The sequence below is a fragment of the Chiloscyllium plagiosum genome, unplaced genomic scaffold, assembly GCF_037043375.1.
Source record: "Chiloscyllium plagiosum isolate Xiang-an unplaced genomic scaffold, Cpla_swu_hap1 HiC_scaffold_48, whole genome shotgun sequence".
NCBI classification, from domain to species: Eukaryota; Metazoa; Chordata; class Chondrichthyes; order Orectolobiformes; family Hemiscylliidae; genus Chiloscyllium; species Chiloscyllium plagiosum.
In genome coordinates, this window is record NW_028270186.1 from 22,726,343 (window position 1) to 22,736,926 (window position 10,584).

A 10,584-nucleotide genomic window follows, 5' to 3' on the forward strand; every position below is an offset into this window, starting at 1 on the left:
ATTCTTGGAGAAAATGGAGGAAACCGTGATTGTAATATGTTTTGAATTTCTGAAAGTGTTTGATAGCACCCATGCATAAGATTACTGAATAAAAAAGGAGCCTTGGCTTTGGAGGTACTGTATTAACATGGAGAGAGAATCTTTGAAATCCCAATCAGAAAAGTTTGATTAAGAGTTTTATTTTACAGAATGTCAATCTGTGGAGTACCACATAAATCTGTTCTGGGGACAAAAAAAAATGCAAATTATTTTGATGACAATAATAATCATCAAAATTATTATTTGATTATAATAATAATTATATTATTATTATTATAATAATAAGTTTCAAATTAGAGTGTGGCCAGTTTCGATGGTATTAGACTTTGAGAAGTTGGTTGGGCGGGGGGGGTTATTGACAGGTAAAGGGATGGCTGACAAGTGGGAGGCCTTTAAGAATGAGACATTGAGAGTTCAGTGAAATGCATTACATTTCACTACGAGAGCAGATTTGTTCCAGCAAATTCGAAGGCAGGTTTGCAGATGGGAAAGCAAGCAATGAAGCTCCGTTCTTGTCTCTGGAAAAGGCTGCAGTTGAAGAACAAAGCAGTTTCTGCTCAGTTTCGAACTGGAGACCTTTCGCGTGGGAGGCGAACGTGATGACCACTACACTACAGAAACAAGCCGCTCGCGCCCTTGCTGCGGCTCAGTGGCATCCAGCACTGAAAGTTGAAGCCATTCCACGTTTCACCTTTCTGTTTCCCACAGCTCGTTGTTGTCCAGCGTAACTGACATCTTGAAAACGTAAAAAAAAGACACGTGAAATTGATGACAAAATATAGACAATGTCGTCAATGTTTGGACAGTAGAGCGAGGTGGAATAGGCTGGGACGACTTTCCTTGCAGCGTCACGGCTGCGACATGACCTTATGGAAGTGTGGTAAACTGAGTATTTACGTGCTTTACCCAAGTTGGTGTGAGTTGAAAACTCGACAGCATAGCTTTAAGGTGAGTGTGCTGAAAGTGACAAAGGAGCTGAGGCACATTTCTCACAAAGAAGGTTGTGCGTGTTTGGAATGATCACCAGAGGAAGTGGAGAAGGCTATTACACTCAGAAAATTGCAAAGGTATTCGGGTGAGTTTCTGGATAGGATGCGTTTAGAGGGATTGGGGCCAAATGCAGGGGAACGCGACTTGTTTAATTTTGGCTATGTGGTGAGCATGGACGAGGTCCACCGAAGTATCTTTTTCCACGGTGTACCCCAATAACGTCATGTTGCTTCCACCGGCTTTAAAGGATTACTTTTTAGCGGAGTTTGCCATCGCAGTCTGTGGCACAATCATTTAGTCTGTTCGACTGCTCACGGGAAAGGTAGTATTGTGAAACACTGCAGAAACGAACGCCTTCCTTAGTTTAGCTCCGACTGACCATACTCTGTGAAATTTTCCCAGATCCTCAGCTGAGGAATTTTGCTGCTGAAAGTTACCTCAGAAACCCTGTTAAATCGAAATGTATTGAGCGAATCGCAAAACAGAAAGCATTTGACACGGAACACAAACAAAACTGGCATACCTCATGCATTTTCAGACACAGAGATGCATGAATGCTCAATGTGATACAATCCGAGGGCATGAGTCATAAAGTAATCTCACAACTAACAACAGGGCATTTCCAAACGACTCTTTCAAACATACTGCAGCCGTAGTGCACCACCACTTTCCAGACAATGCTGAAAAGAGAGAAAGAAAGAACATAATAAGAATTGGCCGTAAAAAGTGAATTTCACCAATCACAGTCTCGATTAGATCACCTTTCCCTTCCGTTGTTTCCAGGACGGAAATGAAGGAAATGGGAGAAATTCAATAAGGTATGACATCGAAATTCATTGGAACGATTTTCCCATTAGCTCGAAACCCAAATAATAATGAGTAGAGTCACCGTAGGTCTTCGTTTCACAACAGCGATGAAAAAACAGTCTCCATTCGGTTCCAGTAAAAGCTCAACTTGCCTGGGACGGCAGAACTGTTTGGGATTTTCCGCGCGGGAGGCGAACACGATCATGACAGTAGAGACATTTTGAAATATTTGGCAGTATCCCACACCACAGTTATATCCCTGGGAAGCAAACCCATTTTACTTTTGTTTTCAACATCAATATACAGTGGGCACCGAAACAGCATTTTCACAAGCTGCAGAGTTGGAGTTGATCAGCAGAAATGGCAGTGGTGGGATTTGAAATCACACCCCTTTCGTGTCTGGAACCTGGATCCAGCGCCTTAGACCGCTCAGCCAAACTACCAGCCGGCCACACCGCCTCATTTTCTTGTATTTCCAATTGTGCTCCTGCATAACAACAGATGCAAAGTCACATGAAATGGGGTTCCATGATTCCTCTCGGATTCGCACAGCTGCTGGGATGTGCCCGGCTACAATGTCAATTTCGCAGCAGATATTGATAGCCCATCAATCCAGACAAAAATCAATGGTAAGCTGAGTCTATCTTCTCAGACTCTTTTCAGCTACAAATGTATCTGTCAGTGCGTGAGAATATGGGTTCGCTTATGATTTGGTCAAATAACCATGAGCTGCTTGACATTACGGGAATTTCCATTCTTGCTAAGTGATTTCACCCATTGATCGAAACAGGACGACTTTCACGTTTACACGGAACACGAAACACACCGGACTACAGTGAAAATGCACAAACCTGAGCAGGCCGTGTTCCACATCATACCGTGCAGCATAGTTTCAGTCACGATGTCTGTTTTTTTTTTCAGAATAAGAGTCCCAAAGAATGTTCTCCACCCGAAAACCGGAGGTAGCATTACAATCCGAGAACGACAGATCACATTGTGAGAATGCTCTGACCTCGGAGCCAGTTCGAGATGCCACTTTCCTTGCCTTTTACCTTAACCGTGCAATTTGCTGCTGAGATATTCACTCCTGGACATGAGCCACATGGAGACCAACTGAGTTGGAAACCTATGTGGGAATCGAGGAGAAGCGACTCAAGAAATTTTGCTAAATTCCGTGGTGCTTTTTAGAAATGCAGCTTCTGTTCACCTCAATCTAAAAGCCAGTTTCTGAACATAGTAACAGAAGTCAAAAGGTTATTACCTCACCCCACCCCCACTCCGGAAGAGGTGCTAACTGCCCTTGAGTGCTTTTTGTTCTCGATGTGAAGAGCTTTCACGCCTGAGTCACCTTCACGTCTCTGGTTGCTGAGTGAATCACAAAGAAGGAATTTCACCAGAGCTGCAACTGCCTCACTTCTCCACTCGCCCTCCCGTTTACATTTTCCTGCTCGTCGGTGATTTAAAGTAAACCAAATGGATGCGATGTCATTCTGTCGCCTCTCTGTCGATTCATCCGTTTCAGTTCCAACATGACTTAGATCTCGGGGCGGATCTGATTACTCGCGACGCTATGAATGCGCAAGTCGAAAGGTTCCTCTGAGAGTGCAATTTCTTTCATTGATGTTGCTGATTGAATGAGCCACTAACGTGCGAATTGCTCCAAAACATAATTCAGGATATCTGGTGCCAATTCTCGCACGTTGAATAACGATTGACAGCTTCCAAATGAGGTCTTTCTGAGACGACCTTGGGGTACAATTGACAGACAGACAAGTTCAGGAATTCGTGGTGCGCTGTGACACCAGATCATCTGCTTCTTTCCTGTCTTTGAACCGAGCCGCCTGCGCAAGGAAGGCAAATGCGGTACTGCTTTTCATGAAAGGATCAGAAGGCGGTAACTACACTCTCCAACAGAATGGCATATGATCAGAACCAGGTTGGAGAAAAACTTAACAACGCTTTGCACTGTAATTAAATGGAATTGCATGACATTTCACTACCAGAGCAAATTCAAAGGAGGGAAAGATGCAAGAAAGCTCAGCTCTTGTCCATGTAAAAGGCTGCAGTTGAAGAACAAAGCAGTTTCTACCCAGTTTCGAACTGTGGACCGTTCGCGTGTTAGGCGAACGTGATGACCACTGCACTACAGAAACAAGTCAGAGCCGGCTGTACTGTTTCCAATAGCTCGTTGTTGTCCAGCGTAATCGACCTCTTGAAAACGTAAAAATAAAGACACGTTAAATTGATGACAAAATATAGACAAAGATGTCGTCGATGTTTGTACCGTAGGGCGAGGTGGAATAGGCTGGGACGACTTTCCCTGCAGCGTAACAGCTGCGACATGACCTTATGGAAGTGTGGTAAACTGAGTATTTACGTGTTTTACCCAAGTTGGTGTGAGTTGAAAACTCGACAGCATAGCTTTAATGTGAGTGGGCTGAAAGTGACAAAGGACCTGAGGCACATTTCCCATAAAGAAAGTTGGGCGTGTTTGGAATGATCGACCAGAAGAAGTGGAGGAGGCTATTACACTCAGAAAATTGCAAAGGTAATCGGGTGAGTTTCTGGATAGGATGCGTTTAGAGGGATTGGGGCCAAATGCTGGGGAACGGAACTTGTTTAATTTTGGCTATGTGGTGAGCATGGACGAGGTCCACCGAAGTATCTTTTTCCACGGTGTACCCCAATAACGTCACGTTGCTTCCACCAGCTTTAAAGGATTACTTTTTAGCGGAGTTTGCCATCGCAGTCTGTGGCACAATCATTTCGTCTGTTCGACTGCTCACGGGAAAGGTAGTATTGTGAAACACTGCAGAAACGAACGACTTCCTTACTTTAGCTCCGACTGACCATACTCTTTGAAATTTTCCGAGATCCTCAGCTGAGGATTTTTGCTGCTGGAAGTTACCTCAGAAAGCCTGTTAAATCGAAATGTATTGAGCGAATCGCAAAACAGAAAGCATTTAACACGGAACACAAACAAAACTGGCATACCTCATGCATTTTCAGACACAGAGATGCATGAATGCTAAATGTGATACAGTCCGAGGGCATGAGTCATAAAGTAATCTCACAACTAACAACGGGGCATTTCCAAACGACTCTTTGAAACATACTGCAGCCTTAGTGCACCACCACTTTCCAGACAATGCTGAAAAGAGAGAAAGAAAGAACATAATAAGAATTGGCCGTAAAAAGTGAATTTCATCAATCACAGTCTCGATTAGATTACCTTTCCCTTCCGATGTTTCCAGGACGGAAATGAAGGAAATGGGAGAAATTCAAAAGGTATGACATCGAAATTCATTGGAACGATTTTCCCATTAGCTCGAAACCCAAATAACAACGAGTAGAGTCACCGTAGGACTTCGTTTCACAACAGCGATGAAAGCACAGTCTCCATTCGGTTCCAGTATAAGCCCAACTTGCCTGGGACGGCAGAACTGTTTGCGATTTTCCGCGCGGGAGGCAAACACGATCATGACAGTAGAGACATTTTGGAACATTTGGCAGTATCCCACACCACAGGAAGCAAACTCATTTTACTTTTGTTTTCAACATACAGTGGACACCGAAACAGCATTTTAACAAGCTGCAGCGTTGGAGTTGATCAGCAGATATGGCAGTTGGGGGATTCGAACCAACGCCGCTCTCGAGACTGGAACCTGGATCCAGCGCCTTAGACCGCTCGGGCACACTACCAGCCGGCCGAGCCGCCTCATGTTCTTGTATTTCCAATTGTGCTCCTGCATAACAACAGATGCAAAGTCACATGAAAAGGGTTCCATGATTCCTCTCGGACTCGCACAGCTGCTGGGATGTGCCCGGCCACAATGTCAATTTCGCAGCAGATGTTGATAGCCCATCAATCCAGGCAAAAATCAATGGTAAGCTGAGTCTATCTTCTCAGACTCTTTTCAGCTACATAAGTATCTGTGAGTGCGTGAGAATATGGGTTCGCTTATGATTTGGTCAAATACCCATGAGCTGCTTGACATTACTGGAATTTCCATTCTTGCTTTGCTAAATGATTTCACCCATTGCTCGAAACAGGACGACTTTCACGTTTACACGGAACACGAAACACACCGGACTACAGGGAAAATGCGCAAACCTGAGCAGGCCGTGTTCCACATCATACCGTGCAGCATAGTTTCAGTCACTGTGTCGGTTTTATTTTTCAGAATAAGAGTCCCAAAGAATGTTCTCCACCCTAAAACCGGAGGTAGCATTACAATCCGAGAACGACAGATCTCATTGTGAGAATGCTCTGACCTCGGAGCCAGTTCGAGATGCCACTTTCCTTGCCTTTTACCTTAACCGTGCAATTTGCTGCTGAGATCTTCACTCCTGGACATGAGCCACATGGATACCAACTGAGTTGGAAACCTGTGTGGGAATCGAGGAGAAGCGACTCAAGAAATTTTGCTAAATTCCGTGGTGCTTTTTAGAAATGCGGTTTCTGTTCACCTCAATCTAAAAGCCAGTTTCTGAACATAGTAACAGAAGTCAAAAGGTAATTACCTCACCCCACCCCCACTCCAGAAGAGGCGCTAACTGCCCTTGAGTGCTTTTTGTTCTCGATGTGAAGAGCTTTCACGACTGAGTCACCTTCACGTCTCTGGTTGCTGAGTGAATCACAAAGAAGGAATTTCACCAGAGCTGCAACTGCCTCACTTCTCCACTCGCCCTCCCCGTTTACATTTTCCTGCTCGTCAGTGATTGATAGAAAACCAAATGGATGCGATGTCATTCTGTAGCCTCTCTGTCGATTCCTCCGTTTCAGTTCCAACACGACTTAGATCTCGGGGTGGACCTTAATACTAGAGACGCTATGAATGCGCAAGTCGAAAGGTTCCTCTGAGAGTGTAATTTCTTTAATTGCTATTGTTGATTGAATGAGCCACTAACGTGCGAATTGCTCCAGAACATCTGATTCAAGACATCTGGTGCCAATTCTCGCACGTTGAATAACGATTGACAGCTTCCAAATGAGGTCTTTCTGAGACGACCTTGGGGTACATTTGACAGACAGACAAGTTCAGGAATTCGTGGTGCGCTGTGACACCAAAGCATCTGCTTCTTTCCTGTATTTGAACCGAGCCGCCTGCGCAAGGAAGGCAAATGCGGTACTGCTTTTCGTGGAAGGATCAGAAGGCGGTAACTACACTCTCCAACAGAATGGCATATGATCAGAACCAGGTTGGAGAAAAACTTAACAACGCTTTGCACTGTAATTAAATGGAATTGCATTACATTTCACGACGAGAACAGGTTTGTTGAAGCAAATTCGAAGGCAGGTTTGCAGATGGGAAAGATGCAAGAAAGCTCAGCTCTTGTCCATGTAAAAGGCTGCAGTTGAAGAACAAAACAGTTTCTGCCCAGTCCTGAACTGGGGACCTTTCATGTGTGAGGCGAACACGATGACCACTACACTACAGAAGCGAGCTACGACCGACCGTGCTGCGGCTCAGTGGCGTCCAGCACTGAAAGTTGAATCCGTTCTACGTTTCACCTTTCTGTTTCCAATAGCTCGGTGTTGTCCAGCGTAATCGACATCTTGAAAACGAAAAAAAAAAGACACGTTAAATTGATGACAAAATATGGACAAAGATGTCGTCGATGTTTGTACCGTAGGGCGAGGTGGAATAGGCTGGGACGACTTTCCCTGCAGCGTAACAGCTGCGACATGACCTTATTGAAGGGTGGTAAACTGACTATTTACGTGTTTTACCCAAGTTGGTGTGAGTTGAAAACTCGACAGCATAGCTTTAAGGTGAGAGGGCTGAAAGTGACAAAGGACCTGAGGCACATTTCCCACAAAGAAGGTTGTGCGTGTTTGGAATGATCTACCAGAGGAAGTGGAGGAGGCTATTACACTCAGAAAATTGCAAAGGTAATCGGGTGAGTTTCTGGATAGGATGCGTTTAGAGGGATTGGGGCCAAATGCTGGGGAACGGGACTTGTTTAATTTTGGCTATGTGGTGAGCATGGACGAGGTCCACCGAAGTATCTTTTTCCACGGTGTACCCCAATAACGTCATGTTGCTTCCACCGGCTTTAAAGGATTACTTTTTAGCGGAGCTTGCCATCGCATTCTGGTGGCACAATCATTTCGTCTGTTCGACTGCTCACGGGAAAGGTAGTATTGTGAAACACTGCAGAAACGAACGACTTCCTTACTTTAGCTCCGACTGACCATCCTCCGGGAAATTTTCCCAGATCCTCAGCTGAGGACTTTCGCTGCTGGAAGTTACATCAGAAACCCTGTTAAATTGAAATGTATTGAGCGAATCGCAAAACAGAAAGAATTTAACACGGAACACAAACAAAACTGGCATACCTCATGCATTTTCAAACACAGAGATGCATGAATGCTAAATGTGATACAGTCCGAGGGCATGAGTCATAAAGTAATCTCACAACTAACAACGGGGCATTTCCAAACGACTCTTTCAAGCATACTGCAGCCTTAGTGCACCACCACTTTCCAGACAATGCTGAAAAGAGAGAAAGAAAGAACATAATAAGAATTGGCCGTAAAAAGTGAATTTCATCAATCACAGTCTCGATTAGATTACCTTTCCCTTCCGATGTTTCCAGGACAGAAATGAAGGAAATAGGAGAAATTCAATAAGGTCTGACATCGAAATTCATTGGAACGATTTTTCCATTAGCTAGAAACCCAAATAACAACGAGTAGAGTCACAACAGCGATGAAAGCACAGTCTCCATTCAGTTCCAGTATAAGCCCAACTTGCCTGGGACGGCAGAACTGTTTGCGATTTTCTGCGCGGGAGGCGAACACGATCATGACAGTAGAGACATTTTGGAATATTTGGCAGTATCCCACACCACAGTTAATTCCCTGGGGAGCAAACCCTTTTTACTTTTGTTTTCAACATCAATATACAGTGGACATCGAAAAGCATTTTAACAAGCTGTTTCGAAGGCAGGTTTGCAGATGGGAAAGCAAGCAAGAAAGCGCTGTTCTTGTCCATGTAAAAGACTGCAATTGAAGAACAACGCAGTTTCTGCCCAGTATCGAACTGTGGACTTTTCGCGTGTTCGGCGAACGCGATGATCACTGCATTACAGAAACAAGCCACAGCCGGCCCTTCTACAGCTCACTGGCGTCCAGCACTGAAATTAAAGCCGTTCTACGTTTCACCTTTCTGTTTCCAATAGCTCGTTATTTTCGAGCGTAATTGACATCTTGAAAACGTAAAAAAACGACACGTTAAATTGATGACAAAATATAGACAATGATGTCGTCGATGTTTGTCCCGTGGGGCGAGATGGAATAGGCTGGTGGAATAGACTTTCCCTACAGCGTAAAAGCTGCGACATGACCTTATGGAAGGGTTGTAAACTGAGTATTTACGTGCTTTGTCCAAGTTGGTGTGAGTTGAAAACTCGAGAGCATCGAGTTAAGGTGAATGGGCTGAAATTGACAAAGGACCTGAGGCATGGGAAAGGTAGTATTGTGAAACACTGCAGAAACGAACGACTTCCTTACTTTAGCTCCGACTGACCATACTCTGTGAAATTTTCCCAGATCCTCAGCTGAGGATTTTTGCTGCTGGAAGTTACCTCAGAAACCCTGTTAAATCGAAATGTATTGAGCGAATCGCAAAACAGAAAGCATTTAACACGGAACACAAACAAAACTGGCATACCTCATGCATTTTCAGACACTGAGATGCATGAATGCTAAATGATTTCACCCATTGCTCGAAACAGGACATCTTCCACGTTTATAGGGAACATGAAACACACCGGACTACAGGGAAAATGCACAAAACTGAGCAGGCCTCAGCTCAGAAACCCTGTTAACTCGTAATATATTGAGCGAATCGCAAAACCCAACGCATTTAACACGGAACACAAACAAAACTGGCAAACCAAATGCATTTTCAGACACAGAGATGCATGAATGCTAAATGTGAGACAGTCCGAGGGCATGAGTCATAAAATAATCTCACAACTAACCACAGGGCAATTCCAAACTACTCTTTCATACATGCTGCAGCCTTAGTGCACCACCACTTCCAAGACAATGCTGAAAAGAGAGAAAGAAAGGACAGAATAAGAATGGGCCATAAAAAGTGAATTTCACCAATCACAGTTTCGATTGGATTACCTTTCCCTTCCAACGTCTCCAGGGCGGAAATGAAGGAAATTGGGGAAAGTCAATGACATATGACATCGAAATTCATTGGAACGATTTTTCCATTCGCCAGTAAACCAAATAACAACGACTCGAGAAACCGCAGGACTTTGTTTCACAACAGCAATGACGTAACAGTCTCCTAGCAGGCATTATGTCTCCTAGCGACAATTCAGTTCCTTCTCATTTGGAAGTAACTTTTGTTTGCAATCTTCTAGAAGATCAAGTCCATTTACAATGTTTCACATTGAATAATATGCCATACCTTTCAAATTCATGAACATTTTATATTCCATATTATCCAGCTGGACGTGTTCATGAAAAGTCCTTTTTGATTATTCAACAAAATTCGAAATTTGTACATGAACTTTGACTTTCTCCCAATGGTAAATTCCCTACTTGTGTTCGAGTTCATGTGTCTTATGAAACACTCTGGACTCAGCTTCTATCATTCTTTCTGGAAATTCGTTCTGGATTTAAATAGCTCTTGAGAAGAAGAAACTCTGACCCAAGTTTTTCTGGATCATTGACCAATGGTTTTGAATCTGAGACTCTATTTATTGATTTACTCGAAAGAA

The 10,584-nt window shown here is 43.8% G+C and overlaps 1 non-coding gene across 1 annotated transcript; it reads right to left on the reverse strand.

Moving 5' to 3' along the window:
* Positions 1-587: 587 nt before the first annotated feature.
* trnag-ccc (transfer RNA glycine (anticodon CCC)) lies at positions 588-660 on the reverse strand. The gene has a single exon. It is a non-coding gene; the product is annotated as a tRNA-Gly (tRNA).
* Between the last annotated feature and the right edge of the window lie 9,924 nt (positions 661-10,584).